The sequence below is a fragment of the Olea europaea genome, chromosome 20, assembly GCF_002742605.1.
Source record: "Olea europaea var. sylvestris chromosome 20, O_europaea_v1, whole genome shotgun sequence".
NCBI lineage: Eukaryota > Viridiplantae > Streptophyta > Magnoliopsida > Lamiales > Oleaceae > Olea > Olea europaea.
This window is the reverse complement of record NC_036256.1, coordinates 3212137-3218980: the sequence shown is the minus strand read 5'-3', so window position 1 is coordinate 3218980 and position 6844 is coordinate 3212137.

The window sequence follows — 6844 nt, the reverse complement described above, 5'->3', positions numbered from 1 at the left end:
ACAAAAATCATGCAATCATCAGCTAGCATAAATTAACCACGTGATCCCTATACTGAAAAGAATAGGGTTACTCAAGCTTTTTCTTCCTTTAGTTCTACATTATTAAGCCACTGTTTTGTGTAGCTAAAAATAGATTTTTAGTAGATTTTGGTAAGAGTTGATGAAATGTGATTAAAAAGTTGATAAAAGTTGTATATCCTGCGAAATGTGTGATTAAAACAATCTTTAGGAGGAAAAAAATGAGTTTTAGAAAAATGGGGCCAAACAAAGGGCAAAATGCTCATCTATGATATCTATATGCATTATGCATGAATATTGGCCATTTTATTCAGCAATTTGAAAGAAAATCGGGCACAAGATACAAATAAAAGAATACCAACATTTAACTGTAAGTGTTATGCCCTAGGTCCAATCAATCTTGGACATAAATACTTTTGATATATAATTAATGCAATTTAATGGCAGATCTATTATTTAATTAATAGACAATTAAATAAATAATAGAGTCCGTAGATTCAAATCTTCGTAATTTGTTAATCACAAGGAGTTGTGATTGTGAGATACAAATTAAATATGATTGAATCTTAAATCGTCTATGGTCATAAGTAATAATGAGATACGGATATCGTTATTACTGATAGACCATCACGTGTGACATTTCTTACTTATGAAGTAAGTAACTGATCTCACAATCTAAAGTGTGGTGACACTTAAATGAACACGTGGATGTTTTGTTATAGAACAAAATATTGGAAACCCTTCGAGAGATTCCATATGGATAATTATCTGAGTGTCAGTGGTTAATCTCTAATATTCGATAGTGGGATTGGTCCTTTGATTTGAGGTCGTCATAGTATCTTATATGAGGACAATCATGTTTTGACGGTGTTGGATGTTGCTCTGCCAAGGGCCGCTAATACGGCATCGTTCGGGTATGTTAAGAATCGTATGAAGGTTGTGAATGACCAATAGAGAATTCGTCACTTTTAGATAGTAGGAGATTATGATCTGCGTTTCATTCAATTAAGTCCATAACGAAATCTTTGGCCAAAGTGTTCTCATAAGTCGAAAAGGAGTTTTCGACTTATATTGACTTAATAGTGGAGTAAAAGATATGATCGATATTTGGGATTGACACAATTTCATATCTCGTAGTTGATCGGACCATATTGACGAAGGGATTATAGTTTCACGGTAAACGAACGAGTTTGGTTTTGTCATACCACATGACATTCCCCGTTACATGTATTGCCCTGACACATTACTATAATCCTATTGATCTAGTTAGGTTTAAGGCAAGACTAATGACAAAGGGGTATACTTAAAAAGAAAGTGTTGATTACAATGAGATATTCTCACATGTAATCTAGTATAAAACCATCTGGTTGGTTCTAGCACTTGTTGATCAATATAATTGGGAATTTGAATAACTTGATGTTAAAATCACAATTTTACATGGAGAGTTGGACTTAAATATCTTCATGAGTCAGTCTCAATGTTTTGAAATTAAGAATAAGACTGATTATGTATGCAACTCAAAAAATCATTGTATGGACTAAAATAAAACCCTAAACAATAGTATAAAAGGTTTGATGCCTATGTATTAACGATAGGTCTTAAAAGGAGTGAGTTTGATGCTTGTTTATACTATAACAACATTAAGAGTGGGTGTGAGGTCTACCTACTATTGTAAGTTGACGATATGCTTTTAGCCAGCCCTAGTAAGTCTCAAATCACAAGACTAAAAAATCTTTTAAAATCAGAATTTGATATGAAAGATTTCAGAAGTGCTAGAAAAATTCTATGAATAGCAATGTTTTAAAACCCGGTCCGACATCGACCAGGAAAATAGAAAGGGCCGAGGGTCAAAAGGTTGAACCGGGGTCGAACCAGTGTCAAACCAGAAATGATAAATAAATATTTCATTTTCACAACAATATACAATTAAATTTTTACACCATCAATTCAAAATAAATACTAATATGTCAAATGTATGTTTTTAATATAAATTTTAATAGTTTTTATTTTTTAGATCGCTTAAAAACTCATTTCAATTTTACTAAATAATTTGTAAGATTAAAAAAATGTTTAGCAATCTATAGAAATTGAGTAATTTAATCGGTTAATTTAATTGTGTAATTTATTGGTTAATTTAATATAATCGGACCGAATTTTGCTCCAGTTCTCGATTTTACTGATTGAATTGGCCGGTCCGATCCAGTTTTACAAACATTGATGAATAGTTATGAAGAGAAATGGGCCTAAAAATAGGTTAATTATTACACAAGAAGCATACCTAAACAAAGTAGTAAACAAGTTTAGGATGAAGGAAAGTAAGGGTGTTAATGTGCCCTTTCCAGCTCATATGAACCTTTCTAAATACCACTCTCCTAAGTCTGAAGAAGAATTAAAAGAAATGGAAAATATACCCTATGCAAATGCAATAGGTTCTGTCATGTTTTCTATGATAACTACCAAACCCGACCTTTCTTATGCAATTAGTTTTTTAAGCAGATTTATGTTCAACCCTGAGAAGCCTCACTGGGACGGAATGAAATGATTGTTAAGATATATAGTTGGGATATTAAATCTGAGACCAGTTTATGAGAGAAGATCTGAAAATTTAACCCTAAAGGTTTATGTAGATGCCGACTTTGTAGGTGACAAAGATAGTAGAATATCAAATACAGCTTACTTTTTTACTCTAGGAGATAATTGCATAAATTGAAAATCTCAATTGCGACCCTTGGTTACACTATTTAACACTGAAACTGAATATGTAGCCATAACAGAAGCTCTAAAAGAATATTTTTGATTAAAAGGGATTTTAAAAGAATTAAACTTTATAAAAGATACTCCTATTATATTTATTGATGGCCAAAGTGCTCTTTTACTTAGTAAAAATTATGTCTATCATGAAAGATGAAAGCATATTGAGGTGAAGTATAACTTTATTAGAGAAAATTTGTCTCATGGTAAAGTTAATTAGGTTAAAATTCACAGCGATAAAAATCCCTCAGACATGGGAACCAAAGTTCTACCTGTAAATAAGTTTAAAATGTGTTTATCCTTACTTCATATTAACACGAGTTAATTTTTTTGCAGGTACTTGGGCAATGATGATGGACAGTACTTCCACGTGCATATTCAGTAGCCAGAGAGTGAGTGTTATTGAAAACTAAGGTGAAGACTGTGAAATTCGTGTTTCTCAAAATACTTTAAAAGGAGTGCTATTTCTCTCACTTGTTCCGTGCTGACTATTTGGATATCTTTGCTTAAATGGCATCCATCTGTTGGCGATTTGGTATGCACATGGATTATACTAGTTAAGGTCCTTTGTGAGCCGTTAGATTCAATCAAGGGTTGAGATTTTGCCTTGGAATCCAAAGCATCCCTTTAGTGGTCTAGGTCATGAGACTTTGGGATCATTCCAGACGTTTTGGTTCTCTTTTTCTTTTGGCTCCTCCTCCATCTTCAGGCTGAAAAATTCCTTTCTGGTCTTTGAGTTTTTTTTCTGTAATTGATCTAAATGGAGAATACAGTGTGTATCTACGATCAGGCATGAGAGAGTTGCTGATTTTGTACAGATCAACTCCATATAGTTTCTGGTTTATTTATTTTTAAATTATTTTATTGGTTTTATGAGATCTGTTTGATCTATGACTAAAACTTGGTTTGAGTGGTTTTTTATCTGATCTTGCTCTCTTGGAAGATAGATTATGTACTAGTGGAATGGGATGTCCCCCTGCCCTTCAAATTAGGCCAATTGGCTGAACTGTGTCAATATTTCTTGGTGTTCTTGTGTTCATCTTTACAGTTTCATTTTGTGTGATGTTTTATGCTTTGATTTAAAACACAAATCAACCGTAAATTCTGAACAATTTTCTCAAGCCTTCAAAAACCAAAATGCATAAAGAATAACGTAAAAGCATACAACCTAAACATGAATAACACATGAGATCATTTCTAGAATTGAATCAGTTCTTGAAATAAATATACATACACTCATAACGACAAACACTAATAAAATGAATCATTGTTTTTGCTCAAAAACATTACTCCACCCCAACTAATGTAAAGTGATTTCTCTGCAAAGAAGTTGTTTCACTTCAATTATTTTTTTCACCATTTTATTACTTTATGTGTCCCTTTATTGCAGCAAATAACAAAAATTATTTTGATAAGAAAGCATAAAGAAAATGATTGTTGACCCCAAAAAATGTGCTAACAGATGTTAGGCCTGCTCATGTCCACGTTAGGAAGTCCTGGCACGTCTTGATTTGGTGTTTCGTCGGAGAGTTGACAGCTGTTACAAACATGGAAAATGCTCCATGAGCATCGACGATAATGTCTAAAATGGAAGTGAACAAAACACAATCAAGAACAGTTATCCCAAGATATAATTGTAACTTAAGCAAATTGATATCAAGAGAATGATGATAAACATATACAATTTGTATTTTTTTTTTTCAATTCATTACAATGTTACAAGAGTTGCTATTTATAGTAGTCAGGCCAAAGTGGTCATCGTTGGATCATATCCATGGGGTTCTATCTAATTGATCGAGATCTCACATCACACTGTCATACATTAATTATATTTGACAAATACATTGACTAGTGGTCTCTACCTACATCCCTAGTGCTCACATGTCTAACACTTATTAATGCAAACGTTACATCAATCATTCCCAAAGATATTCAACAGACCTGATTTAAAGAGAACAAACACTTCAGCCGCAAGAAAGAACTTTGGACGCAAAGAATTTCGGCTTTGAGAGAGAGCACTTTGGCAAAAGAGCTCTGATGGAGATAGTGCCTTAGCCAGAAGGCGACTCTTGTCTTTTATTTATTTTGACTTGATTGGCTGCCACGTGTATGTACATAGTGCCTCCATGTGGCTTCCATTGGGGACTTTATATATGAGGAGTAACAATAGTCCCCCAAGTCTATGTATGACCATTTATATAATGTATGAACTTTGTATTTTCTCGAGAAAATTTGTTTTTGTAGGGGTGGTGATTATTTTTTATCCCACAATATAATCGGGAAATGCTCCGTGAAGTAACTATTTGAGCACCGACAATAATGTCTAAAATGGAAGTAAACAAAATACAATCGGGAACAGTTATCCTAAGAAATAATCGTAACTTAAGCAAATTGATATCAATAGAGCGATGATAAGCATATACTCTTTGTATTATTTTTTTTCCAGTCCTTTGCATTGTTTCAAGAGTTGATATTTATAGTAGTCAGGTCAAAGTGGACATCGTTGGATCAAATCCACGTGACCCCATCTAATTGATCAAAGTCTCACATCACACTATGATACATTAATTATATTTGACAAATACATTGACAAGGGATCAGCCGGCATACATCCTTAGTGCTGACATATCTGACACTTATTAATGCAAACGTTACATCATTCATTCTCAAAGATACTTATCAGACCTGTTTTAAAGAGAACAAACACTTCGGCCGCAAGAAAAAACTTCGGACACGAAGGAGTTCGGCTTTGAGAAAGAGCATCTTGATAGAAGAGCCCTGATAAAGATAGTGCCTCGGCTAGAAGGCAACTCTTGTCTTTTATTTATTTTGACTTGATTGACTACCACGTGTATGCACATAGTGCCTCCACGTGACTTCCATTGGAGGCTTTGTATATGAAGAGTAACAATGATAAAACGTACTTTTGCTTTCTGCCAATACACAAAATGAAAGAAGGCTAAATGTCAAGATAATAAACCAACTACCAAAAAAATCCCCCTGCCAAATACAGACTTTTTTTTATAGGGGTAGAGCCACCTGGGGTCTAGTGGTGGCAACTACCGCCACTGGATTTTCATCTTGGGTATTTCACCTATTACACTTGACGGGCAGCCACTTTTCAAAGTAAGGAAAAAAAAATGCATGAGCAACCCATGAAAAATTCAAGAGGAATGTTGACCAAAAAATTACTGTTGAAACAACAATTTTAGAAAAATAAATAAATTATAAGTAGTTGGGTTGAAATTAAATCATTCACAGCAATCAGATCAAGTGCAATTTCAACATATTAAGCCCATTTTTACACTAAAAAAATTTAAAACTACCTCTCAAGCTTGGTGATGATTCGCTCTTTGAATAACACTTAAATGGGATATACTTGGATATGCATGCCTTTTAATTGGGCTTTGAAAAAAAAAAAAAAAAAAAGAAATGGACAACTTACAAAAATATCTTTAAAATTATATGCCTTCTGAAAAATCATATAATAATATTTTGGAAGTAGAAAAAAATTTATAAGTTCAGAATAAAAAGAGGCAAACGTCATTTTTTAATTAAAAAGTGGTATACAAATTTAAAAACTGGCATACAATGTCATTTTTATTAAAAATTGATGTCTATCACTCAAAATTTGACAAAAATTCAAAAACAGAAAAAAAAAGTGATAGAAAATAAAATAAAAAATGTGACAAAAATTCAAAAAGAAAAGTGAAATACACTCAAAATGTGACAAAACTTTAAAAAAAGGGACAAAATAGAGATAGTGCCACTTTTTATTAAAAAGTGACATACGGCCTATATACTTGAGAAAATGATCGAGTTAAATATTAAGAAGAACATAATTACCTACTAAATACTAAACGCCACATTCTAAAGTTGAATATTACTTTTTTATTAAAAGATGACGTACATAAAAAAGCGATGTTGTCACTAAAAAAGTACTGAAACTGAAAAGAAATAACGAACGATAAAAAAGGTGGTAGAAAATTAAAAAAAAAAGTGCCAAACACTAAAAAATGTGATGAAAATTAAAATTGACAAATACCAGAAATTCAAAATAGTGATAAACACTAAA